The sequence below is a fragment of the Branchiostoma lanceolatum genome, chromosome 1 (genome assembly GCF_035083965.1).
Source record: "Branchiostoma lanceolatum isolate klBraLanc5 chromosome 1, klBraLanc5.hap2, whole genome shotgun sequence".
NCBI lineage: Eukaryota > Metazoa > Chordata > Leptocardii > Amphioxiformes > Branchiostomatidae > Branchiostoma > Branchiostoma lanceolatum.
This window is the reverse complement of record NC_089722.1, coordinates 39,723,614-39,748,199: the sequence shown is the minus strand read 5'-3', so window position 1 is coordinate 39,748,199 and position 24,586 is coordinate 39,723,614. Positions and strand designations below refer to the sequence as shown.

The 24,586-nt window shown below is 51.3% G+C and overlaps 16 non-coding genes across 16 annotated transcripts; all 16 read left to right on the top strand.

The window, feature by feature from the left end:
* The first annotated feature begins 118 nt into the window (after positions 1-118).
* LOC136426313 (U2 spliceosomal RNA) lies at positions 119-309 on the top strand. Its single transcript, XR_010754251.1, has one exon. It is a non-coding gene; the product is annotated as a U2 spliceosomal RNA (small nuclear RNA).
* A 1,061-nt stretch (positions 310-1,370) lies between these two features.
* On the top strand, positions 1,371-1,561 carry LOC136426312 (U2 spliceosomal RNA). Its single transcript, XR_010754250.1, has one exon. It is a non-coding gene; the product is annotated as a U2 spliceosomal RNA (small nuclear RNA).
* Positions 1,562-2,622: 1,061 nt separating this feature from the next.
* LOC136426311 (U2 spliceosomal RNA) lies at positions 2,623-2,813 on the top strand. Its single transcript, XR_010754249.1, has one exon. It is a non-coding gene; the product is annotated as a U2 spliceosomal RNA (small nuclear RNA).
* A 1,061-nt stretch (positions 2,814-3,874) lies between these two features.
* Positions 3,875-4,065, top strand: LOC136426310 (U2 spliceosomal RNA). Its single transcript, XR_010754248.1, has one exon. It is a non-coding gene; the product is annotated as a U2 spliceosomal RNA (small nuclear RNA).
* Positions 4,066-5,126: 1,061 nt separating this feature from the next.
* LOC136426309 (U2 spliceosomal RNA) lies at positions 5,127-5,317 on the top strand. The gene has a single exon (XR_010754247.1). It is a non-coding gene; the product is annotated as a U2 spliceosomal RNA (small nuclear RNA).
* A 1,061-nt stretch (positions 5,318-6,378) lies between these two features.
* Positions 6,379-6,569, top strand: LOC136426308 (U2 spliceosomal RNA). The gene has a single exon (XR_010754246.1). It is a non-coding gene; the product is annotated as a U2 spliceosomal RNA (small nuclear RNA).
* A 1,059-nt stretch (positions 6,570-7,628) lies between these two features.
* Positions 7,629-7,819, top strand: LOC136426307 (U2 spliceosomal RNA). The gene has a single exon (XR_010754245.1). It is a non-coding gene; the product is annotated as a U2 spliceosomal RNA (small nuclear RNA).
* Positions 7,820-8,880: 1,061 nt separating this feature from the next.
* LOC136426305 (U2 spliceosomal RNA) lies at positions 8,881-9,071 on the top strand. The gene has a single exon (XR_010754243.1). It is a non-coding gene; the product is annotated as a U2 spliceosomal RNA (small nuclear RNA).
* A 1,061-nt stretch (positions 9,072-10,132) lies between these two features.
* On the top strand, positions 10,133-10,323 carry LOC136426304 (U2 spliceosomal RNA). The gene has a single exon (XR_010754242.1). It is a non-coding gene; the product is annotated as a U2 spliceosomal RNA (small nuclear RNA).
* A 1,061-nt stretch (positions 10,324-11,384) lies between these two features.
* LOC136426303 (U2 spliceosomal RNA) lies at positions 11,385-11,575 on the top strand. Its single transcript, XR_010754241.1, has one exon. It is a non-coding gene; the product is annotated as a U2 spliceosomal RNA (small nuclear RNA).
* Positions 11,576-12,636: 1,061 nt separating this feature from the next.
* LOC136426302 (U2 spliceosomal RNA) lies at positions 12,637-12,827 on the top strand. Its single transcript, XR_010754240.1, has one exon. It is a non-coding gene; the product is annotated as a U2 spliceosomal RNA (small nuclear RNA).
* A 1,061-nt stretch (positions 12,828-13,888) lies between these two features.
* On the top strand, positions 13,889-14,079 carry LOC136426301 (U2 spliceosomal RNA). The gene has a single exon (XR_010754239.1). It is a non-coding gene; the product is annotated as a U2 spliceosomal RNA (small nuclear RNA).
* Positions 14,080-16,902: 2,823 nt separating this feature from the next.
* On the top strand, positions 16,903-17,094 carry LOC136426338 (U2 spliceosomal RNA). Its single transcript, XR_010754275.1, has one exon. It is a non-coding gene; the product is annotated as a U2 spliceosomal RNA (small nuclear RNA).
* A 1,061-nt stretch (positions 17,095-18,155) lies between these two features.
* LOC136426300 (U2 spliceosomal RNA) lies at positions 18,156-18,346 on the top strand. The gene has a single exon (XR_010754238.1). It is a non-coding gene; the product is annotated as a U2 spliceosomal RNA (small nuclear RNA).
* Positions 18,347-19,407: 1,061 nt separating this feature from the next.
* Positions 19,408-19,598, top strand: LOC136426299 (U2 spliceosomal RNA). Its single transcript, XR_010754237.1, has one exon. It is a non-coding gene; the product is annotated as a U2 spliceosomal RNA (small nuclear RNA).
* A 1,061-nt stretch (positions 19,599-20,659) lies between these two features.
* Positions 20,660-20,850, top strand: LOC136426298 (U2 spliceosomal RNA). The gene has a single exon (XR_010754236.1). It is a non-coding gene; the product is annotated as a U2 spliceosomal RNA (small nuclear RNA).
* The last annotated feature ends 3,736 nt before the right edge of the window (positions 20,851-24,586 follow it).

Below are 24,586 nucleotides of genomic sequence, written 5' to 3'. Positions count from 1 at the left end.
GTGTGCGGGCACTAATTGCTTTATGTTCAAGCTTGAAGCTGTTTGCGATGCATAGCTCGCCACGTGAACTTGGCTCGTTCCCGGGGGAGGGGGGCTAGCGGTCAAGCTCAACCGGTTTATCGCTTCTCGGCCTTTTGGCTAAGATCAAGTGTAGTATCTGTTCTTATCAGTTTAATCTCTGATACATTCCCCATCGGGGAATCTAGATTAAATTGATTTTTTGACTTTGGTCATGGACTAGGAGCTTGCTCCGTCCTGACCGCGGATCGGCTCAGTATTGCAGTACTTCTGAGATTCGGTCCATCCCCTTACAAATCCAAAATAAGTTGCACACATACACAAACCACCAAACTGGCCCAGCAATCCAGCAATGTGGATTTATCAGCAGTCTGTACTCGTTTGAAGTATGTGCATACGTGTTACGAGTATATATACTGAACCTTACTGCGTTTATAGCTCTCACATCCCCCAACTCTACTGTACATGTTTAATTTTCGCATTTTATCTTTCTTCTACTTTCAGACTGGAACTGGAGCAAGCAACAGCGCCACCAAGAGCCGGGAGAGGTCGGGAGAGCACGCAGAGGCAGTGGAAAATTCCAGGACGTCTGTCTGTGGTTCGATTCTGACGAAAGCAGTGCGATGTGGACGTAATTCGATGTTAAACGTAGGAATCGGGAATCTAAGCGCCCGCGCGCCTCGTATCAACGTATGAGAGATACGTACACACGCACAGCTAGCCGCCTCGCCCACCGCTGCTGCTTTCTCGCTCGCTCCTTTTAATTCCTTCCGTAAATTTAGTGGGCTGGCTGCATGCGACCTTCCTCTCCCCTTTGCGGACCTTCAGGCCGAATCGACAAGGTCCGGCGGACTTGAAAAATCCACCACAGGCATCGAAGTTAAGGGGAAAAGCAGACGCCGCCCGCCCTGTGAAGATGAATGATGTAAGGGAACCGCGGGCGCGCGCCTCCTGGCGAACAACAATGGCAACGCTGTTCGCGAACAACAACATTGCCTTGTTGTCTTGTCTACCCGCCCTTGGCTCGGCTTTGAACCCTAAGGAGCCCGTTTTCTGCGTTGGTGTGACGTAGTCGCTTCTTTGCACCAATTAGGCAGAGCCAGGAAGAGCCAGGACGAGCCAGGAGCGCGTGATGTGTGTTTTTGGGTGTAGTCCGTGGTTCGTCCACATAAAGTAGAGCGCTTCCGTTTGTCAACCAAATTGAAGAGATTATGAAGGAGAGAAGGCGCGCCAGGTGTGCGGGCACTAATTGCTTTATGTTCAAGCTTGAAGCTGTTTGCGATGCATAGCTCGCCACGTGAACTTGGCTCGTTCCCGGGGGAGGGGGGCTAGCGGTCAAGCTCAACCGGTTTATCGCTTCTCGGCCTTTTGGCTAAGATCAAGTGTAGTATCTGTTCTTATCAGTTTAATCTCTGATACATTCCCCATCGGGGAATCTAGATTAAATTGATTTTTTGACTTTGGTCATGGACTAGGAGCTTGCTCCGTCCTGACCGCGGATCGGCTCAGTATTGCAGTACTTCTGAGATTCGGTCCATCCCCTTACAAATCCAAAATAAGTTGCACACATACACAAACCACCAAACTGGCCCAGCAATCCAGCAATGTGGATTTATCAGCAGTCTGTACTCGTTTGAAGTATGTGCATACGTGTTACGAGTATATATACTGAACCTTACTGCGTTTATAGCTCTCACATCCCCCAACTCTACTGTACATGTTTAATTTTCGCATTTTATCTTTCTTCTACTTTCAGACTGGAACTGGAGCAAGCAACAGCGCCACCAAGAGCCGGGAGAGGTCGGGAGAGCACGCAGAGGCAGTGGAAAATTCCAGGACGTCTGTCTGTGGTTCGATTCTGACGAAAGCAGTGCGATGTGGACGTAATTCGATGTTAAACGTAGGAATCGGGAATCTAAGCGCCCGCGCGCCTCGTATCAACGTATGAGAGATACGTACACACGCACAGCTAGCCGCCTCGCCCACCGCTGCTGCTTTCTCGCTCGCTCCTTTTAATTCCTTCCGTAAATTTAGTGGGCTGGCTGCATGCGACCTTCCTCTCCCCTTTGCGGACCTTCAGGCCGAATCGACAAGGTCCGGCGGACTTGAAAAATCCACCACAGGCATCGAAGTTAAGGGGAAAAGCAGACGCCGCCCGCCCTGTGAAGATGAATGATGTAAGGGAACCGCGGGCGCGCGCCTCCTGGCGAACAACAATGGCAACGCTGTTCGCGAACAACAACATTGCCTTGTTGTCTTGTCTACCCGCCCTTGGCTCGGCTTTGAACCCTAAGGAGCCCGTTTTCTGCGTTGGTGTGACGTAGTCGCTTCTTTGCACCAATTAGGCAGAGCCAGGAAGAGCCAGGACGAGCCAGGAGCGCGTGATGTGTGTTTTTGGGTGTAGTCCGTGGTTCGTCCACATAAAGTAGAGCGCTTCCGTTTGTCAACCAAATTGAAGAGATTATGAAGGAGAGAAGGCGCGCCAGGTGTGCGGGCACTAATTGCTTTATGTTCAAGCTTGAAGCTGTTTGCGATGCATAGCTCGCCACGTGAACTTGGCTCGTTCCCGGGGGAGGGGGGCTAGCGGTCAAGCTCAACCGGTTTATCGCTTCTCGGCCTTTTGGCTAAGATCAAGTGTAGTATCTGTTCTTATCAGTTTAATCTCTGATACATTCCCCATCGGGGAATCTAGATTAAATTGATTTTTTGACTTTGGTCATGGACTAGGAGCTTGCTCCGTCCTGACCGCGGATCGGCTCAGTATTGCAGTACTTCTGAGATTCGGTCCATCCCCTTACAAATCCAAAATAAGTTGCACACATACACAAACCACCAAACTGGCCCAGCAATCCAGCAATGTGGATTTATCAGCAGTCTGTACTCGTTTGAAGTATGTGCATACGTGTTACGAGTATATATACTGAACCTTACTGCGTTTATAGCTCTCACATCCCCCAACTCTACTGTACATGTTTAATTTTCGCATTTTATCTTTCTTCTACTTTCAGACTGGAACTGGAGCAAGCAACAGCGCCACCAAGAGCCGGGAGAGGTCGGGAGAGCACGCAGAGGCAGTGGAAAATTCCAGGACGTCTGTCTGTGGTTCGATTCTGACGAAAGCAGTGCGATGTGGACGTAATTCGATGTTAAACGTAGGAATCGGGAATCTAAGCGCCCGCGCGCCTCGTATCAACGTATGAGAGATACGTACACACGCACAGCTAGCCGCCTCGCCCACCGCTGCTGCTTTCTCGCTCGCTCCTTTTAATTCCTTCCGTAAATTTAGTGGGCTGGCTGCATGCGACCTTCCTCTCCCCTTTGCGGACCTTCAGGCCGAATCGACAAGGTCCGGCGGACTTGAAAAATCCACCACAGGCATCGAAGTTAAGGGGAAAAGCAGACGCCGCCCGCCCTGTGAAGATGAATGATGTAAGGGAACCGCGGGCGCGCGCCTCCTGGCGAACAACAATGGCAACGCTGTTCGCGAACAACAACATTGCCTTGTTGTCTTGTCTACCCGCCCTTGGCTCGGCTTTGAACCCTAAGGAGCCCGTTTTCTGCGTTGGTGTGACGTAGTCGCTTCTTTGCACCAATTAGGCAGAGCCAGGAAGAGCCAGGACGAGCCAGGAGCGCGTGATGTGTGTTTTTGGGTGTAGTCCGTGGTTCGTCCACATAAAGTAGAGCGCTTCCGTTTGTCAACCAAATTGAAGAGATTATGAAGGAGAGAAGGCGCGCCAGGTGTGCGGGCACTAATTGCTTTATGTTCAAGCTTGAAGCTGTTTGCGATGCATAGCTCGCCACGTGAACTTGGCTCGTTCCCGGGGGAGGGGGGCTAGCGGTCAAGCTCAACCGGTTTATCGCTTCTCGGCCTTTTGGCTAAGATCAAGTGTAGTATCTGTTCTTATCAGTTTAATCTCTGATACATTCCCCATCGGGGAATCTAGATTAAATTGATTTTTTGACTTTGGTCATGGACTAGGAGCTTGCTCCGTCCTGACCGCGGATCGGCTCAGTATTGCAGTACTTCTGAGATTCGGTCCATCCCCTTACAAATCCAAAATAAGTTGCACACATACACAAACCACCAAACTGGCCCAGCAATCCAGCAATGTGGATTTATCAGCAGTCTGTACTCGTTTGAAGTATGTGCATACGTGTTACGAGTATATATACTGAACCTTACTGCGTTTATAGCTCTCACATCCCCCAACTCTACTGTACATGTTTAATTTTCGCATTTTATCTTTCTTCTACTTTCAGACTGGAACTGGAGCAAGCAACAGCGCCACCAAGAGCCGGGAGAGGTCGGGAGAGCACGCAGAGGCAGTGGAAAATTCCAGGACGTCTGTCTGTGGTTCGATTCTGACGAAAGCAGTGCGATGTGGACGTAATTCGATGTTAAACGTAGGAATCGGGAATCTAAGCGCCCGCGCGCCTCGTATCAACGTATGAGAGATACGTACACACGCACAGCTAGCCGCCTCGCCCACCGCTGCTGCTTTCTCGCTCGCTCCTTTTAATTCCTTCCGTAAATTTAGTGGGCTGGCTGCATGCGACCTTCCTCTCCCCTTTGCGGACCTTCAGGCCGAATCGACAAGGTCCGGCGGACTTGAAAAATCCACCACAGGCATCGAAGTTAAGGGGAAAAGCAGACGCCGCCCGCCCTGTGAAGATGAATGATGTAAGGGAACCGCGGGCGCGCGCCTCCTGGCGAACAACAATGGCAACGCTGTTCGCGAACAACAACATTGCCTTGTTGTCTTGTCTACCCGCCCTTGGCTCGGCTTTGAACCCTAAGGAGCCCGTTTTCTGCGTTGGTGTGACGTAGTCGCTTCTTTGCACCAATTAGGCAGAGCCAGGAAGAGCCAGGACGAGCCAGGAGCGCGTGATGTGTGTTTTTGGGTGTAGTCCGTGGTTCGTCCACATAAAGTAGAGCGCTTCCGTTTGTCAACCAAATTGAAGAGATTATGAAGGAGAGAAGGCGCGCCAGGTGTGCGGGCACTAATTGCTTTATGTTCAAGCTTGAAGCTGTTTGCGATGCATAGCTCGCCACGTGAACTTGGCTCGTTCCCGGGGGAGGGGGGCTAGCGGTCAAGCTCAACCGGTTTATCGCTTCTCGGCCTTTTGGCTAAGATCAAGTGTAGTATCTGTTCTTATCAGTTTAATCTCTGATACATTCCCCATCGGGGAATCTAGATTAAATTGATTTTTTGACTTTGGTCATGGACTAGGAGCTTGCTCCGTCCTGACCGCGGATCGGCTCAGTATTGCAGTACTTCTGAGATTCGGTCCATCCCCTTACAAATCCAAAATAAGTTGCACACATACACAAACCACCAAACTGGCCCAGCAATCCAGCAATGTGGATTTATCAGCAGTCTGTACTCGTTTGAAGTATGTGCATACGTGTTACGAGTATATATACTGAACCTTACTGCGTTTATAGCTCTCACATCCCCCAACTCTACTGTACATGTTTAATTTTCGCATTTTATCTTTCTTCTACTTTCAGACTGGAACTGGAGCAAGCAACAGCGCCACCAAGAGCCGGGAGAGGTCGGGAGAGCACGCAGAGGCAGTGGAAAATTCCAGGACGTCTGTCTGTGGTTCGATTCTGACGAAAGCAGTGCGATGTGGACGTAATTCGATGTTAAACGTAGGAATCGGGAATCTAAGCGCCCGCGCGCCTCGTATCAACGTATGAGAGATACGTACACACGCACAGCTAGCCGCCTCGCCCACCGCTGCTGCTTTCTCGCTCGCTCCTTTTAATTCCTTCCGTAAATTTAGTGGGCTGGCTGCATGCGACCTTCCTCTCCCCTTTGCGGACCTTCAGGCCGAATCGACAAGGTCCGGCGGACTTGAAAAATCCACCACAGGCATCGAAGTTAAGGGGAAAAGCAGACGCCGCCCGCCCTGTGAAGATGAATGATGTAAGGGAACCGCGGGCGCGCGCCTCCTGGCGAACAACAATGGCAACGCTGTTCGCGAACAACAACATTGCCTTGTTGTCTTGTCTACCCGCCCTTGGCTCGGCTTTGAACCCTAAGGAGCCCGTTTTCTGCGTTGGTGTGACGTAGTCGCTTCTTTGCACCAATTAGGCAGAGCCAGGAAGAGCCAGGACGAGCCAGGAGCGCGTGATGTGTGTTTTTGGGTGTAGTCCGTGGTTCGTCCACATAAAGTAGAGCGCTTCCGTTTGTCAACCAAATTGAAGAGATTATGAAGGAGAGAAGGCGCGCCAGGTGTGCGGGCACTAATTGCTTTATGTTCAAGCTTGAAGCTGTTTGCGATGCATAGCTCGCCACGTGAACTTGGCTCGTTCCCGGGGGAGGGGGGCTAGCGGTCAAGCTCAACCGGTTTATCGCTTCTCGGCCTTTTGGCTAAGATCAAGTGTAGTATCTGTTCTTATCAGTTTAATCTCTGATACATTCCCCATCGGGGAATCTAGATTAAATTGATTTTTTGACTTTGGTCATGGACTAGGAGCTTGCTCCGTCCTGACCGCGGATCGGCTCAGTATTGCAGTACTTCTGAGATTCGGTCCATCCCCTTACAAATCCAAAATAAGTTGCACACATACACAAACCACCAAACTGGCCCAGCAATCCAGCAATGTGGATTTATCAGCAGTCTGTACTCGTTTGAAGTATGTGCATACGTGTTACGAGTATATATACTGAACCTTACTGCGTTTATAGCTCTCACATCCCCCAACTCTACTGTACATGTTTAATTTTCGCATTTTATCTTTCTTCTACTTTCAGACTGGAACTGGAGCAAGCAACAGCGCCACCAAGAGCCGGGAGAGGTCGGGAGAGCACGCAGAGGCAGTGGAAAATTCCAGGACGTCTGTCTGTGGTTCGATTCTGACGAAAGCAGTGCGATGTGGACGTAATTCGATGTTAAACGTAGGAATCGGGAATCTAAGCGCCCGCGCGCCTCGTATCAACGTATGAGAGATACGTACACACGCACAGCTAGCCGCCTCGCCCACCGCTGCTGCTTTCTCGCTCGCTCCTTTTAATTCCTTCCGTAAATTTAGTGGGCTGGCTGCATGCGACCTTCCTCTCCCCTTTGCGGACCTTCAGGCCGAATCGACAAGGTCCGGCGGACTTGAAAAATCCACCACAGGCATCGAAGTTAAGGGGAAAAGCAGACGCCGCCCGCCCTGTGAAGATGAATGATGTAAGGGAACCGCGGGCGCGCGCCTCCTGGCGAACAACAATGGCAACGCTGTTCGCGAACAACAACATTGCCTTGTTGTCTTGTCTACCCGCCCTTGGCTCGGCTTTGAACCCTAAGGAGCCCGTTTTCTGCGTTGGTGTGACGTAGTCGCTTCTTTGCACCAATTAGGCAGAGCCAGGAAGAGCCAGGACGAGCCAGGAGCGCGTGATGTGTGTTTTTGGGTGTAGTCCGTGGTTCGTCCACATAAAGTAGAGCGCTTCCGTTTGTCAACCAAATTGAAGAGATTATGAAGGAGAGAAGGCGCGCCAGGTGTGCGGGCACTAATTGCTTTATGTTCAAGCTTGAAGCTGTTTGCGATGCATAGCTCGCCACGTGAACTTGGCTCGTTCCCGGGGGAGGGGGGAGCGGTCAAGCTCAACCGGTTTATCGCTTCTCGGCCTTTTGGCTAAGATCAAGTGTAGTATCTGTTCTTATCAGTTTAATCTCTGATACATTCCCCATCGGGGAATCTAGATTAAATTGATTTTTTGACTTTGGTCATGGACTAGGAGCTTGCTCCGTCCTGACCGCGGATCGGCTCAGTATTGCAGTACTTCTGAGATTCGGTCCATCCCCTTACAAATCCAAAATAAGTTGCACACATACACAAACCACCAAACTGGCCCAGCAATCCAGCAATGTGGATTTATCAGCAGTCTGTACTCGTTTGAAGTATGTGCATACGTGTTACGAGTATATATACTGAACCTTACTGCGTTTATAGCTCTCACATCCCCCAACTCTACTGTACATGTTTAATTTTCGCATTTTATCTTTCTTCTACTTTCAGACTGGAACTGGAGCAAGCAACAGCGCCACCAAGAGCCGGGAGAGGTCGGGAGAGCACGCAGAGGCAGTGGAAAATTCCAGGACGTCTGTCTGTGGTTCGATTCTGACGAAAGCAGTGCGATGTGGACGTAATTCGATGTTAAACGTAGGAATCGGGAATCTAAGCGCCCGCGCGCCTCGTATCAACGTATGAGAGATACGTACACACGCACAGCTAGCCGCCTCGCCCACCGCTGCTGCTTTCTCGCTCGCTCCTTTTAATTCCTTCCGTAAATTTAGTGGGCTGGCTGCATGCGACCTTCCTCTCCCCTTTGCGGACCTTCAGGCCGAATCGACAAGGTCCGGCGGACTTGAAAAATCCACCACAGGCATCGAAGTTAAGGGGAAAAGCAGACGCCGCCCGCCCTGTGAAGATGAATGATGTAAGGGAACCGCGGGCGCGCGCCTCCTGGCGAACAACAATGGCAACGCTGTTCGCGAACAACAACATTGCCTTGTTGTCTTGTCTACCCGCCCTTGGCTCGGCTTTGAACCCTAAGGAGCCCGTTTTCTGCGTTGGTGTGACGTAGTCGCTTCTTTGCACCAATTAGGCAGAGCCAGGAAGAGCCAGGACGAGCCAGGAGCGCGTGATGTGTGTTTTTGGGTGTAGTCCGTGGTTCGTCCACATAAAGTAGAGCGCTTCCGTTTGTCAACCAAATTGAAGAGATTATGAAGGAGAGAAGGCGCGCCAGGTGTGCGGGCACTAATTGCTTTATGTTCAAGCTTGAAGCTGTTTGCGATGCATAGCTCGCCACGTGAACTTGGCTCGTTCCCGGGGGAGGGGGGCTAGCGGTCAAGCTCAACCGGTTTATCGCTTCTCGGCCTTTTGGCTAAGATCAAGTGTAGTATCTGTTCTTATCAGTTTAATCTCTGATACATTCCCCATCGGGGAATCTAGATTAAATTGATTTTTTGACTTTGGTCATGGACTAGGAGCTTGCTCCGTCCTGACCGCGGATCGGCTCAGTATTGCAGTACTTCTGAGATTCGGTCCATCCCCTTACAAATCCAAAATAAGTTGCACACATACACAAACCACCAAACTGGCCCAGCAATCCAGCAATGTGGATTTATCAGCAGTCTGTACTCGTTTGAAGTATGTGCATACGTGTTACGAGTATATATACTGAACCTTACTGCGTTTATAGCTCTCACATCCCCCAACTCTACTGTACATGTTTAATTTTCGCATTTTATCTTTCTTCTACTTTCAGACTGGAACTGGAGCAAGCAACAGCGCCACCAAGAGCCGGGAGAGGTCGGGAGAGCACGCAGAGGCAGTGGAAAATTCCAGGACGTCTGTCTGTGGTTCGATTCTGACGAAAGCAGTGCGATGTGGACGTAATTCGATGTTAAACGTAGGAATCGGGAATCTAAGCGCCCGCGCGCCTCGTATCAACGTATGAGAGATACGTACACACGCACAGCTAGCCGCCTCGCCCACCGCTGCTGCTTTCTCGCTCGCTCCTTTTAATTCCTTCCGTAAATTTAGTGGGCTGGCTGCATGCGACCTTCCTCTCCCCTTTGCGGACCTTCAGGCCGAATCGACAAGGTCCGGCGGACTTGAAAAATCCACCACAGGCATCGAAGTTAAGGGGAAAAGCAGACGCCGCCCGCCCTGTGAAGATGAATGATGTAAGGGAACCGCGGGCGCGCGCCTCCTGGCGAACAACAATGGCAACGCTGTTCGCGAACAACAACATTGCCTTGTTGTCTTGTCTACCCGCCCTTGGCTCGGCTTTGAACCCTAAGGAGCCCGTTTTCTGCGTTGGTGTGACGTAGTCGCTTCTTTGCACCAATTAGGCAGAGCCAGGAAGAGCCAGGACGAGCCAGGAGCGCGTGATGTGTGTTTTTGGGTGTAGTCCGTGGTTCGTCCACATAAAGTAGAGCGCTTCCGTTTGTCAACCAAATTGAAGAGATTATGAAGGAGAGAAGGCGCGCCAGGTGTGCGGGCACTAATTGCTTTATGTTCAAGCTTGAAGCTGTTTGCGATGCATAGCTCGCCACGTGAACTTGGCTCGTTCCCGGGGGAGGGGGGCTAGCGGTCAAGCTCAACCGGTTTATCGCTTCTCGGCCTTTTGGCTAAGATCAAGTGTAGTATCTGTTCTTATCAGTTTAATCTCTGATACATTCCCCATCGGGGAATCTAGATTAAATTGATTTTTTGACTTTGGTCATGGACTAGGAGCTTGCTCCGTCCTGACCGCGGATCGGCTCAGTATTGCAGTACTTCTGAGATTCGGTCCATCCCCTTACAAATCCAAAATAAGTTGCACACATACACAAACCACCAAACTGGCCCAGCAATCCAGCAATGTGGATTTATCAGCAGTCTGTACTCGTTTGAAGTATGTGCATACGTGTTACGAGTATATATACTGAACCTTACTGCGTTTATAGCTCTCACATCCCCCAACTCTACTGTACATGTTTAATTTTCGCATTTTATCTTTCTTCTACTTTCAGACTGGAACTGGAGCAAGCAACAGCGCCACCAAGAGCCGGGAGAGGTCGGGAGAGCACGCAGAGGCAGTGGAAAATTCCAGGACGTCTGTCTGTGGTTCGATTCTGACGAAAGCAGTGCGATGTGGACGTAATTCGATGTTAAACGTAGGAATCGGGAATCTAAGCGCCCGCGCGCCTCGTATCAACGTATGAGAGATACGTACACACGCACAGCTAGCCGCCTCGCCCACCGCTGCTGCTTTCTCGCTCGCTCCTTTTAATTCCTTCCGTAAATTTAGTGGGCTGGCTGCATGCGACCTTCCTCTCCCCTTTGCGGACCTTCAGGCCGAATCGACAAGGTCCGGCGGACTTGAAAAATCCACCACAGGCATCGAAGTTAAGGGGAAAAGCAGACGCCGCCCGCCCTGTGAAGATGAATGATGTAAGGGAACCGCGGGCGCGCGCCTCCTGGCGAACAACAATGGCAACGCTGTTCGCGAACAACAACATTGCCTTGTTGTCTTGTCTACCCGCCCTTGGCTCGGCTTTGAACCCTAAGGAGCCCGTTTTCTGCGTTGGTGTGACGTAGTCGCTTCTTTGCACCAATTAGGCAGAGCCAGGAAGAGCCAGGACGAGCCAGGAGCGCGTGATGTGTGTTTTTGGGTGTAGTCCGTGGTTCGTCCACATAAAGTAGAGCGCTTCCGTTTGTCAACCAAATTGAAGAGATTATGAAGGAGAGAAGGCGCGCCAGGTGTGCGGGCACTAATTGCTTTATGTTCAAGCTTGAAGCTGTTTGCGATGCATAGCTCGCCACGTGAACTTGGCTCGTTCCCGGGGGAGGGGGGCTAGCGGTCAAGCTCAACCGGTTTATCGCTTCTCGGCCTTTTGGCTAAGATCAAGTGTAGTATCTGTTCTTATCAGTTTAATCTCTGATACATTCCCCATCGGGGAATCTAGATTAAATTGATTTTTTGACTTTGGTCATGGACTAGGAGCTTGCTCCGTCCTGACCGCGGATCGGCTCAGTATTGCAGTACTTCTGAGATTCGGTCCATCCCCTTACAAATCCAAAATAAGTTGCACACATACACAAACCACCAAACTGGCCCAGCAATCCAGCAATGTGGATTTATCAGCAGTCTGTACTCGTTTGAAGTATGTGCATACGTGTTACGAGTATATATACTGAACCTTACTGCGTTTATAGCTCTCACATCCCCCAACTCTACTGTACATGTTTAATTTTCGCATTTTATCTTTCTTCTACTTTCAGACTGGAACTGGAGCAAGCAACAGCGCCACCAAGAGCCGGGAGAGGTCGGGAGAGCACGCAGAGGCAGTGGAAAATTCCAGGACGTCTGTCTGTGGTTCGATTCTGACGAAAGCAGTGCGATGTGGACGTAATTCGATGTTAAACGTAGGAATCGGGAATCTAAGCGCCCGCGCGCCTCGTATCAACGTATGAGAGATACGTACACACGCACAGCTAGCCGCCTCGCCCACCGCTGCTGCTTTCTCGCTCGCTCCTTTTAATTCCTTCCGTAAATTTAGTGGGCTGGCTGCATGCGACCTTCCTCTCCCCTTTGCGGACCTTCAGGCCGAATCGACAAGGTCCGGCGGACTTGAAAAATCCACCACAGGCATCGAAGTTAAGGGGAAAAGCAGACGCCGCCCGCCCTGTGAAGATGAATGATGTAAGGGAACCGCGGGCGCGCGCCTCCTGGCGAACAACAATGGCAACGCTGTTCGCGAACAACAACATTGCCTTGTTGTCTTGTCTACCCGCCCTTGGCTCGGCTTTGAACCCTAAGGAGCCCGTTTTCTGCGTTGGTGTGACGTAGTCGCTTCTTTGCACCAATTAGGCAGAGCCAGGAAGAGCCAGGACGAGCCAGGAGCGCGTGATGTGTGTTTTTGGGTGTAGTCCGTGGTTCGTCCACATAAAGTAGAGCGCTTCCGTTTGTCAACCAAATTGAAGAGATTATGAAGGAGAGAAGGCGCGCCAGGTGTGCGGGCACTAATTGCTTTATGTTCAAGCTTGAAGCTGTTTGCGATGCATAGCTCGCCACGTGAACTTGGCTCGTTCCCGGGGGAGGGGGGCTAGCGGTCAAGCTCAACCGGTTTATCGCTTCTCGGCCTTTTGGCTAAGATCAAGTGTAGTATCTGTTCTTATCAGTTTAATCTCTGATACATTCCCCATCGGGGAATCTAGATTAAATTGATTTTTTGACTTTGGTCATGGACTAGGAGCTTGCTCCGTCCTGACCGCGGATCGGCTCAGTATTGCAGTACTTCTGAGATTCGGTCCATCCCCTTACAAATCCAAAATAAGTTGCACACATACACAAACCACCAAACTGGCCCAGCAATCCAGCAATGTGGATTTATCAGCAGTCTGTACTCGTTTGAAGTATGTGCATACGTGTTACGAGTATATATACTGAACCTTACTGCGTTTATAGCTCTCACATCCCCCAACTCTACTGTACATGTTTAATTTTCGCATTTTATCTTTCTTCTACTTTCAGACTGGAACTGGAGCAAGCAACAGCGCCACCAAGAGCCGGGAGAGGTCGGGAGAGCACGCAGAGGCAGTGGAAAATTCCAGGACGTCTGTCTGTGGTTCGATTCTGACGAAAGCAGTGCGATGTGGACGTAATTCGATGTTAAACGTAGGAATCGGGAATCTAAGCGCCCGCGCGCCTCGTATCAACGTATGAGAGATACGTACACACGCACAGCTAGCCGCCTCGCCCACCGCTGCTGCTTTCTCGCTCGCTCCTTTTAATTCCTTCCGTAAATTTAGTGGGCTGGCTGCATGCGACCTTCCTCTCCCCTTTGCGGACCTTCAGGCCGAATCGACAAGGTCCGGCGGACTTGAAAAATCCACCACAGGCATCGAAGTTAAGGGGAAAAGCAGACGCCGCCCGCCCTGTGAAGATGAATGATGTAAGGGAACCGCGGGCGCGCGCCTCCTGGCGAACAACAATGGCAACGCTGTTCGCGAACAACAACATTGCCTTGTTGTCTTGTCTACCCGCCCTTGGCTCGGCTTTGAACCCTAAGGAGCCCGTTTTCTGCGTTGGTGTGACGTAGTCGCTTCTTTGCACCAATTAGGCAGAGCCAGGAAGAGCCAGGACGAGCCAGGAGCGCGTGATGTGTGTTTTTGGGTGTAGTCCGTGGTTCGTCCACATAAAGTAGAGCGCTTCCGTTTGTCAACCAAATTGAAGAGATTATGAAGGAGAGAAGGCGCGCCAGGTGTGCGGGCACTAATTGCTTTATGTTCAAGCTTGAAGCTGTTTGCGATGCATAGCTCGCCACGTGAACTTGGCTCGTTCCCGGGGGAGGGGGGCTAGCGGTCAAGCTCAACCGGTTTATCGCTTCTCGGCCTTTTGGCTAAGATCAAGTGTAGTATCTGTTCTTATCAGTTTAATCTCTGATACATTCCCCATCGGGGAATCTAGATTAAATTGATTTTTTGACTTTGGTCATGGACTAGGAGCTTGCTCCGTCCTGACCGCGGATCGGCTCAGTATTGCAGTACTTCTGAGATTCGGTCCATCCCCTTACAAATCCAAAATAAGTTGCACACATACACAAACCACCAAACTGGCCCAGCAATCCAGCAATGTGGATTTATCAGCAGTCTGTACTCGTTTGAAGTATGTGCATACGTGTTACGAGTATATATACTGAACCTTACTGCGTTTATAGCTCTCACATCCCCCAACTCTACTGTACATGTTTAATTTTCGCATTTTATCTTTCTTCTACTTTCAGACTGGAACTGGAGCAAGCAACAGCGCCACCAAGAGCCGGGAGAGGTCGGGAGAGCACGCAGAGGCAGTGGAAAATTCCAGGACGTCTGTCTGTGGTTCGATTCTGACGAAAGCAGTGCGATGTGGACGTAATTCGATGTTAAACGTAGGAATCGGGAATCTAAGCGCCCGCGCGCCTCGTATCAACGTATGAGAGATACGTACACACGCACAGCTAGCCGCCTCGCCCACCGCTGCTGCTTTCTCGCTCGCTCCTTTTAATTCCTTCCGTAAATTTAGTGGGCTGGCTGCATGCGACCTTCCTCTCCCCTTTGCGGACCTTCAGGCCGAATCGACAAGGTCCGGCGGACTTGAAAAATCCACCACAGGCATCGAAGTTAAGGGGAAAAGCAGACGCCGCCCGCCCTGTGAAGATGAATGATGTAAGGGAACCGCGGGCGCGCGCCTCCTGGCGAACAACAATGGCAACGCTGTTCGCGAACAACAACATTGCCTTGTTGTCTTGTCTACCCGCCCTTGGCTCGGCTTTGAACCCTAAGGAGCCCGTTTTCTGCGTTGGTGTGACGTAGTCGCTTCTTTGCACCAATTAGGCAGAGCCAGGAAGAGCCAGGACGAGCCAGGAGCGCGTGATGTGTGTTTTTGGGTGTAGTCCGTGGTTCGTCCACATAAAGTAGAGCGCTTCCGTTTGTCAACCAAATTGAAGAGATTATGAAGGAGAGAAGGCGCGCCAGGTGTGCGGGCACTAATTGCTTTATGTTCAAGCTTGAAGCTGTTTGCGATGCATAGCTCGCCACGTGAACTTGGCTCGTTCCCGGGGGAGGGGGGCTAGCGGTCAAGCTCAACCGGTTTATCGCTTCTCGGCCTTTTGGCTAAGATCAAGTGTAGTAAAGGGAGTGCACCTCCCTGGGGGCTCGGGCAGGGACACCAAGATAGTGCAATATGCGGACGACAACACTGTCGTCCTGACAGACGATCTCTCCATTGATCGCACCTTCTCCTTAATATCTAAGTTTGAATCTGGCACAGGGTCCAAACTTAACATGGGGAAGACAGAGGCGTTGTGGCTTGGTGGCTGGAAGGGAAGGCCCGACCAGCCGTATCCGATCAAGTGCTGGAACTCGGTGTCACTGAAACTGCTTCAGACACCGATTGGCAACGTCCCGCTCGCTGAGGAGGCGTGGCTCCAACGGTTTGCCAAATTCAAGGCCAAGTTGGACCAGTGGAGCGGGAGGAAGCTCACCCTGTTGGGGAAGGCCTTAGTAGTAAATTCTTTAGCGGCCGCCACGCTGTGGTATACAGCGCCGGTCTATCCCCTTCCGGCTTCGGTTCGAAGTCGGTTGGAGAAGGCAATGTTCGGGTTCTTGTGGGATGGTAAGACGGAACTTGTCAAAAGGCAGACCCTGCTCTTGCCCAAAGAGCAGGGTGGAGTTGGCCTTGTCTCCATCCCCTTGAAGGCAAAGGCCTTAATGTTAAAGACTGTGAGGAAGGTCTTCACCGACCCACAGCACCCTTGTAGCTGCTTCTGTAAGTATTGGCTTGGGGTCGAGCTCAGGAGGATTGATCCGACGACGTGGTGCAACTCCTCGCCTCACTCGTTGGATCGTCCGCCCCATTATGAAGCCATTTCCCAGTACCTCTCCCTCTCTGACATCGAGGGCTCTGCAGAATGGAAGGCTTGTACTACAGCTTCTCTGTACAGGTATCTTTCAGAACAGGCAAGTTCCCCGCCAAGATGTGTTCAGTTAAACCCTCAGGTAGATTGGGACAGAGTGTGGAAGGTCATCCACAATCCCCTTGTCTTCAAGTGGGATAGAATGATTGCCTGGCACACGGCTCACAATTCGCTGAAGACGAGGTTGAAGTTAAATTCTTGGCGGGGCTATCTCCCTAGCAGTACATGTCCCAGGAGGGGTTGCTCACAGCCGGAGTGCGTGGGTCATCTGTTCTGGGACTGTCCAGTGGCCGCGGAGGTTTGGTTGTGGGTGGAGGCCACTGCCCACAAGTACCTGTGCAGAAACTTTCAGGTGTCCAGAACCTTTGCGTTGTATGGCATTGTCCCCCAGGGCGTCCCAGCCCAAACTCGCAAGGTTTTGGAAGTGATCAGTAGTATGGCAAAGTCCAGTATCTGGCGCTCCCGCTGTGAGGCTGTCTTTGAAGACAGACAATCTTCTGGTGCGAATGTGTGCGAGGCGTTGGCGAAAGCTTTGCGAGATAGGCTGAATTTCGAGTTTGCTCGTTTGGGGCCTGGGAATTTCTACGATACCTGGGCTGATGGTCACTCGTGGGCTGACATCGATGTTGCCCACGTGACCCTTAAGTTTTGAATGTTTTATTGTTTGTTTGGCTCTATTTGGAGCAATCTCGCATGTACTCAAGAGTAGTTGTAGGCCTAGCCACTCTGTCTTAGTTGGCTAGGTCAAAAATAGAAAACCCAAAAAAATTATAAAATACAAAACCCAAAAATATTACATAGTGTCTGGGGATGGACCGAGAGTGGTGGGTGGGATGAAGTGCAGCAATGCTGAGCCGATCTGTGAAAGTCAATTTGATCTAGAGTGTATCAGTGGATATGAGCGCCTTAAGGCTGCGTAAACAAGATGAGAACTAAGTGATACTTGAAGTGATTCAGTATAAATACTTCAAAAGAGTATCTGTTCTTATCAGTTTAATCTCTGATACATTCCCCATCGGGGAATCTAGATTAAATTGATTTTTTGACTTTGGTCATGGACTAGGAGCTTGCTCCGTCCTGACCGCGGATCGGCTCAGTATTGCAGTACTTCTGAGATTCGGTCCATCCCCTTACAAATCCAAAATAAGTTGCACACATACACAAACCACCAAACTGGCCCAGCAATCCAGCAATGTGGATTTATCAGCAGTCTGTACTCGTTTGAAGTATGTGCATACGTGTTACGAGTATATATACTGAACCTTACTGCGTTTATAGCTCTCACATCCCCCAACTCTACTGTACATGTTTAATTTTCGCATTTTATCTTTCTTCTACTTTCAGACTGGAACTGGAGCAAGCAACAGCGCCACCAAGAGCCGGGAGAGGTCGGGAGAGCACGCAGAGGCAGTGGAAAATTCCAGGACGTCTGTCTGTGGTTCGATTCTGACGAAAGCAGTGCGATGTGGACGTAATTCGATGTTAAACGTAGGAATCGGGAATCTAAGCGCCCGCGCGCCTCGTATCAACGTATGAGAGATACGTACACACGCACAGCTAGCCGCCTCGCCCACCGCTGCTGCTTTCTCGCTCGCTCCTTTTAATTCCTTCCGTAAATTTAGTGGGCTGGCTGCATGCGACCTTCCTCTCCCCTTTGCGGACCTTCAGGCCGAATCGACAAGGTCCGGCGGACTTGAAAAATCCACCACAGGCATCGAAGTTAAGGGGAAAAGCAGACGCCGCCCGCCCTGTGAAGATGAATGATGTAAGGGAACCGCGGGCGCGCGCCTCCTGGCGAACAACAATGGCAACGCTGTTCGCGAACAACAACATTGCCTTGTTGTCTTGTCTACCCGCCCTTGGCTCGGCTTTGAACCCTAAGGAGCCCGTTTTCTGCGTTGGTGTGACGTAGTCGCTTCTTTGCACCAATTAGGCAGAGCCAGGAAGAGCCAGGACGAGCCAGGAGCGCGTGATGTGTGTTTTTGGGTGTAGTCCGTGGTTCGTCCACATAAAGTAGAGCGCTTCCGTTTGTCAACCAAATTGAAGAGATTATGAAGGAGAGAAGGCGCGCCAGGTGTGCGGGCACTAATTGCTTTATGTTCAAGCTTGAAGCTGTTTGCGATGCATAGCTCGCCACGTGAACTTGGCTCGTTCCCGGGGGAGGGGGGCTAGCGGTCAAGCTCAACCGGTTTATCGCTTCTCGGCCTTTTGGCTAAGATCAAGTGTAGTATCTGTTCTTATCAGTTTAATCTCTGATACATTCCCCATCGGGGAATCTAGATTAAATTGATTTTTTGACTTTGGTCATGGACTAGGAGCTTGCTCCGTCCTGACCGCGGATCGGCTCAGTATTGCAGTACTTCTGAGATTCGGTCCATCCCCTTACAAATCCAAAATAAGTTGCACACATACACAAACCACCAAACTGGCCCAGCAATCCAGCAATGTGGATTTATCAGCAGTCTGTACTCGTTTGAAGTATGTGCATACGTGTTACGAGTATATATACTGAACCTTACTGCGTTTATAGCTCTCACATCCCCCAACTCTACTGTACATGTTTAATTTTCGCATTTTATCTTTCTTCTACTTTCAGACTGGAACTGGAGCAAGCAACAGCGCCACCAAGAGCCGGGAGAGGTCGGGAGAGCACGCAGAGGCAGTGGAAAATTCCAGGACGTCTGTCTGTGGTTCGATTCTGACGAAAGCAGTGCGATGTGGACGTAATTCGATGTTAAACGTAGGAATCGGGAATCTAAGCGCCCGCGCGCCTCGTATCAACGTATGAGAGATACGTACACACGCACAGCTAGCCGCCTCGCCCACCGCTGCTGCTTTCTCGCTCGCTCCTTTTAATTCCTTCCGTAAATTTAGTGGGCTGGCTGCATGCGACCTTCCTCTCCCCTTTGCGGACCTTCAGGCCGAATCGACAAGGTCCGGCGGACTTGAAAAATCCACCACAGGCATCGAAGTTAAGGGGAAAAGCAGACGCCGCCCGCCCTGTGAAGATGAATGATGTAAGGGAACCGCGGGCGCGCGCCTCCTGGCGAACAACAATGGCAACGCTGTTCGCGAACAACAACATTGCCTTGTTGTCTTGTCTACCCGCCCTTGGCTCGGCTTTGAACCCTAAGGAGCCCGTTTTCTGCGTTGGTGTGACGTAGTCGCTTCTTTGCACCAATTAGGCAGAGCCAGGAAGAGCCAGGACGAGCCAGGAGCGCGTGATGTGTGTTTTTGGGTGTAGTCCGTGGTTCGTCCACATAAAGTAGAGCGCTTCCGTTTGTCAACCAAATTGAAGAGATTATGAAGGAGAGAAGGCGCGCCAGGTGTGCGGGCACTAATTGCTTTATGTTCAAGCTTGAAGCTGTTTGCGATGCATAGCTCGCCACGTGAACTTGGCTCGTTCCCGGGGGAGGGGGGCTAGCGGTCAAGCTCAACCGGTTTATCGCTTCTCGGCCTTTTGGCTAAGATCAAGTGTAGTATCTGTTCTTATCAGTTTAATCTCTGATACATTCCCCATCGGGGAATCTAGATTAAATTGATTTTTTGACTTTGGTCATGGACTAGGAGCTTGCTCCGTCCTGACCGCGGATCGGCTCAGTATTGCAGTACTTCTGAGATTCGGTCCATCCCCTTACAAATCCAAAATAAGTTGCACACATACACAAACCACCAAACTGGCCCAGCAATCCAGCAATGTGGATTTATCAGCAGTCTGTACTCGTTTGAAGTATGTGCATACGTGTTACGAGTATATATACTGAACCTTACTGCGTTTATAGCTCTCACATCCCCCAACTCTACTGTACATGTTTAATTTTCGCATTTTATCTTTCTTCTACTTTCAGACTGGAACTGGAGCAAGCAACAGCGCCACCAAGAGCCGGGAGAGGTCGGGAGAGCACGCAGAGGCAGTGGAAAATTCCAGGACGTCTGTCTGTGGTTCGATTCTGACGAAAGCAGTGCGATGTGGACGTAATTCGATGTTAAACGTAGGAATCGGGAATCTAAGCGCCCGCGCGCCTCGTATCAACGTATGAGAGATACGTACACACGCACAGCTAGCCGCCTCGCCCACCGCTGCTGCTTTCTCGCTCGCTCCTTTTAATTCCTTCCGTAAATTTAGTGGGCTGGCTGCATGCGACCTTCCTCTCCCCTTTGCGGACCTTCAGGCCGAATCGACAAGGTCCGGCGGACTTGAAAAATCCACCACAGGCATCGAAGTTAAGGGGAAAAGCAGACGCCGCCCGCCCTGTGAAGATGAATGATGTAAGGGAACCGCGGGCGCGCGCCTCCTGGCGAACAACAATGGCAACGCTGTTCGCGAACAACAACATTGCCTTGTTGTCTTGTCTACCCGCCCTTGGCTCGGCTTTGAACCCTAAGGAGCCCGTTTTCTGCGTTGGTGTGACGTAGTCGCTTCTTTGCACCAATTAGGCAGAGCCAGGAAGAGCCAGGACGAGCCAGGAGCGCGTGATGTGTGTTTTTGGGTGTAGTCCGTGGTTCGTCCACATAAAGTAGAGCGCTTCCGTTTGTCAACCAAATTGAAGAGATTATGAAGGAGAGAAGGCGCGCCAGGTGTGCGGGCACTAATTGCTTTATGTTCAAGCTTGAAGCTGTTTGCGATGCATAGCTCGCCACGTGAACTTGGCTCGTTCCCGGGGGAGGGGGGCTAGCGGTCAAGCTCAACCGGTTTATCGCTTCTCGGCCTTTTGGCTAAGATCAAGTGTAGTATCTGTTCTTATCAGTTTAATCTCTGATACATTCCCCATCGGGGAATCTAGATTAAATTGATTTTTTGACTTTGGTCATGGACTAGGAGCTTGCTCCGTCCTGACCGCGGATCGGCTCAGTATTGCAGTACTTCTGAGATTCGGTCCATCCCCTTACAAATCCAAAATAAGTTGCACACATACACAAACCACCAAACTGGCCCAGCAATCCAGCAATGTGGATTTATCAGCAGTCTGTACTCGTTTGAAGTATGTGCATACGTGTTACGAGTATATATACTGAACCTTACTGCGTTTATAGCTCTCACATCCCCCAACTCTACTGTACATGTTTAATTTTCGCATTTTATCTTTCTTCTACTTTCAGACTGGAACTGGAGCAAGCAACAGCGCCACCAAGAGCCGGGAGAGGTCGGGAGAGCACGCAGAGGCAGTGGAAAATTCCAGGACGTCTGTCTGTGGTTCGATTCTGACGAAAGCAGTGCGATGTGGACGTAATTCGATGTTAAACGTAGGAATCGGGAATCTAAGCGCCCGCGCGCCTCGTATCAACGTATGAGAGATACGTACACACGCACAGCTAGCCGCCTCGCCCACCGCTGCTGCTTTCTCGCTCGCTCCTTTTAATTCCTTCCGTAAATTTAGTGGGCTGGCTGCATGCGACCTTCCTCTCCCCTTTGCGGACCTTCAGGCCGAATCGACAAGGTCCGGCGGACTTGAAAAATCCACCACAGGCATCGAAGTTAAGGGGAAAAGCAGACGCCGCCCGCCCTGTGAAGATGAATGATGTAAGGGAACCGCGGGCGCGCGCCTCCTGGCGAACAACAATGGCAACGCTGTTCGCGAACAACAACATTGCCTTGTTGTCTTGTCTACCCGCCCTTGGCTCGGCTTTGAACCCTAAGGAGCCCGTTTTCTGCGTTGGTGTGACGTAGTCGCTTCTTTGCACCAATTAGGCAGAGCCAGGAAGAGCCAGGACGAGCCAGGAGCGCGTGATGTGTGTTTTTGGGTGTAGTCCGTGGTTCGTCCACATAAAGTAGAGCGCTTCCGTTTGTCAACCAAATTGAAGAGATTATGAAGGAGAGAAGGCGCGCCAGGTGTGCGGGCACTAATTGCTTTATGTTCAAGCTTGAAGCTGTTTGCGATGCATAGCTCGCCACGTGAACTTGGCTCGTTCCCGGGGGAGGGGGGCTAGCGGTCAAGCTCAACCGGTTTATCGCTTCTCGGCCTTTTGGCTAAGATCAAGTGTAGTAGAGAAGTGTAGTATCGCATGCGTAGCGTCCCCACGCTTCTGCATCGTGCTCCGGGTCGAAGGGGCTTTCTCTGCCATTTTCGGGTGGTAGGAGCGAGAACCGAGGCCCATGGTTTAGGTAGTTGGTTTGCTGGGCTTCCCAGGTCTGTTATGGTAGTTTTCCTTGGCTTCTGCGTTGATATTTGGCGAAGTTAGAGCGGTTTTGCTGGCACCGGACCCCTCTCTCGGGCTACGTTCGGTGTCACGAAGCCCTCCACTCCGCTTGACGGGGGTAGAGGCTGGCGGTCGAACTTTGACGGGCGATTTCTCCGTTCTGCTTGGACGGAGAACATTCCCCTTCCAGCTGGAGGTAGGGAAGGTTCGTCCCGTCAAATTCACCCGTTTAATGTTCAGATAGTTTGTGATTTTGTTGTGTTTTGGGAGGATTTTGTTTTCCACACCCCCACCGTAAGCGGCGGTCGGTAGTGGTACGGTCCTCTCGGCCACGTTGTTGTTGTGGTTTCTCCAACACGGCTGTCGCCTGTATCTCCAATACGGCTATAGCCAACCGGGAGAAACTTGGGGAGTTTGTTGGGAAAATTTTTCCCTGCAGTTTGATTGTTTTTGGGCCTTCTACGGTGCCCAGATACCTTGGTACCTATCCTCCCCCCCAAACACGCGGGGAGTTGGTATCGCCCGTCTGTATTGTTTTCGGGCAAGGCGAGCGGGCCACCCTCGGTGACCCAGATACCTAGGTGTCGGGTTATTTTGGGCTTCCAGGCGGAGGCTGTGAAAGGGGTTCCCGGGAAACCGGATCTCCTTTCTAACTGTCTTAAAGGGTTCTAAACCCGTCTTTTTGGATTCATTTAGACAAGAACGCGTGGAGCATCATGCCCCCTGCCCACTCCAAGCTTAGCACCTTTGCCAGGCAAAGGAGTGTAGCAATCACGTTCTTCAAACCTTCAGAGAATGAGTTTGCAGACGTGATCACGTTACTGCAGCATCACGGTGTTGATCCCAAAAATCATGTGGAGGGGATCCAGCGTAAGCAAAAGGGAACGTTCGAGGTCACCTTTAAATCAAGGGCTGACCTCCAGAAAGCGTGTCCATCTCTGGTGGCGGACCCGAAGGTCGATGTGGAAACGTTCGGAGCTGGCATTGTCATTGTGTCGGCTTTCGGGATTCCCCTCGAGCTCGACGACGGGTTTATCAGGTCCCGATTGGAGGCTTACGGGGTAGTGGAGGCAGGCAAGTTCCTCACTTGTGCTAGCCGGGGCTACCCCGAGATCAAATCGGGCACTAGACAGTATAAAATGACACTGAGGAGTCACATCCCGAACACTGTTAGGATTGGACAGGACATCGTCTCCTTCAAGTATTCGGGGCAACCGAGAATGTGCCACAAGTGTGGCAGCGAGGACCACTTTGTGGCCGATTGCAAGGCAATCAAGTGCTCCAAGTGCTTGGAGTTGGGGCACCTGGCAAACGATTGCACAAATGCTGTCAAGTGCTCGCACTGTAACCAAGCAGGGCATGTGCTAAAGAACTGCAAGCTAACATTCGCCAACATGGTTGCAATGTCCACAAAGTGGACACCAGCGGCTTCGGGGTCGAAGCCCCAGGCTACTCCTCTGGCTAACAAAGCCCCTCCCCCTCCTCCCACCGCTGACACCTCCAAGGGTGCCCAGAACCCCCCTCCTCTGGCCGCTGACGCCTCCAAGGAGAACGTCGGTGGAGATGGGGAGGATGGTGAGGATGTCAGTGGAGACGAGGACGTCGGGGGAGATGGGGAAGATAATCAGGTGGTGCAGATGGGGGAAGACACAGGGGATAGTGAGGGGGAAGATGGAAAGATGGAGGTAGATAGTGCCCCCTCCTCCCGGCCCAATGGGGAGGACGTGGGTGCCAAGGAGGTCGGTTCCGCGACCTCCGACGATGGTGCCCCCTCCTCCCGGCCCAATGGGGAGGACGTGGGTGCCAAGGAGGTCGGTTCCGCGACCTCCGACGTGATCAAACCCCTGGGGGTGGCGGGTCCCACCGACACCCCCCCTCACATCGAGGATAAAGATAGGAAAGAGGAGGAAGAACCTCCCTCTGAGAAGGTGACTCCTGACCAGAAGCCTGCAACACCACCGGCCGACAGTCAGGAGTTGAAGGGGTTTTGGGACTCCGCAGGAAGCGGGGGAAACAAGTTGCTGTCCCAAGTGGCGACCCCGGCAAATAGTCTCAACCTATATATGAATATGTCAGGGGAGGATATATCCCCTTTCCCCCTGAAGATTGCCGAGGAGTCGAAGGAGGATCGAGTTCCCCCGGTCAAGAAGATCGACCGGGATCGGTCTCCCCTCGCACATGAAGGAGATAGACTGGCGGGGATTTCCCTGAGCAGCGACTCAGACTCTGAGTCTGACCCTCCGGGAAACTCCAAGAAGTCTAGAAAGAAGGAGATGGCGTCGGGATTCGGCTCCCAAATTGAGCTGTTCCCGTCGCAGCAGTCCCCTCAAAGTCAAAGACCGACGAAAGTTCCTTCTAAGGGGGGGAAGAGGAAGGTTAAGGGCAAATCTAAACCTTAGCTCTCAAGGTTTTGGTTTCGCTAGTGATCTTACCCATTTGAACTCGGCGCGATTATGGACCTAAGAATTTTGACGCTAAACGTTAA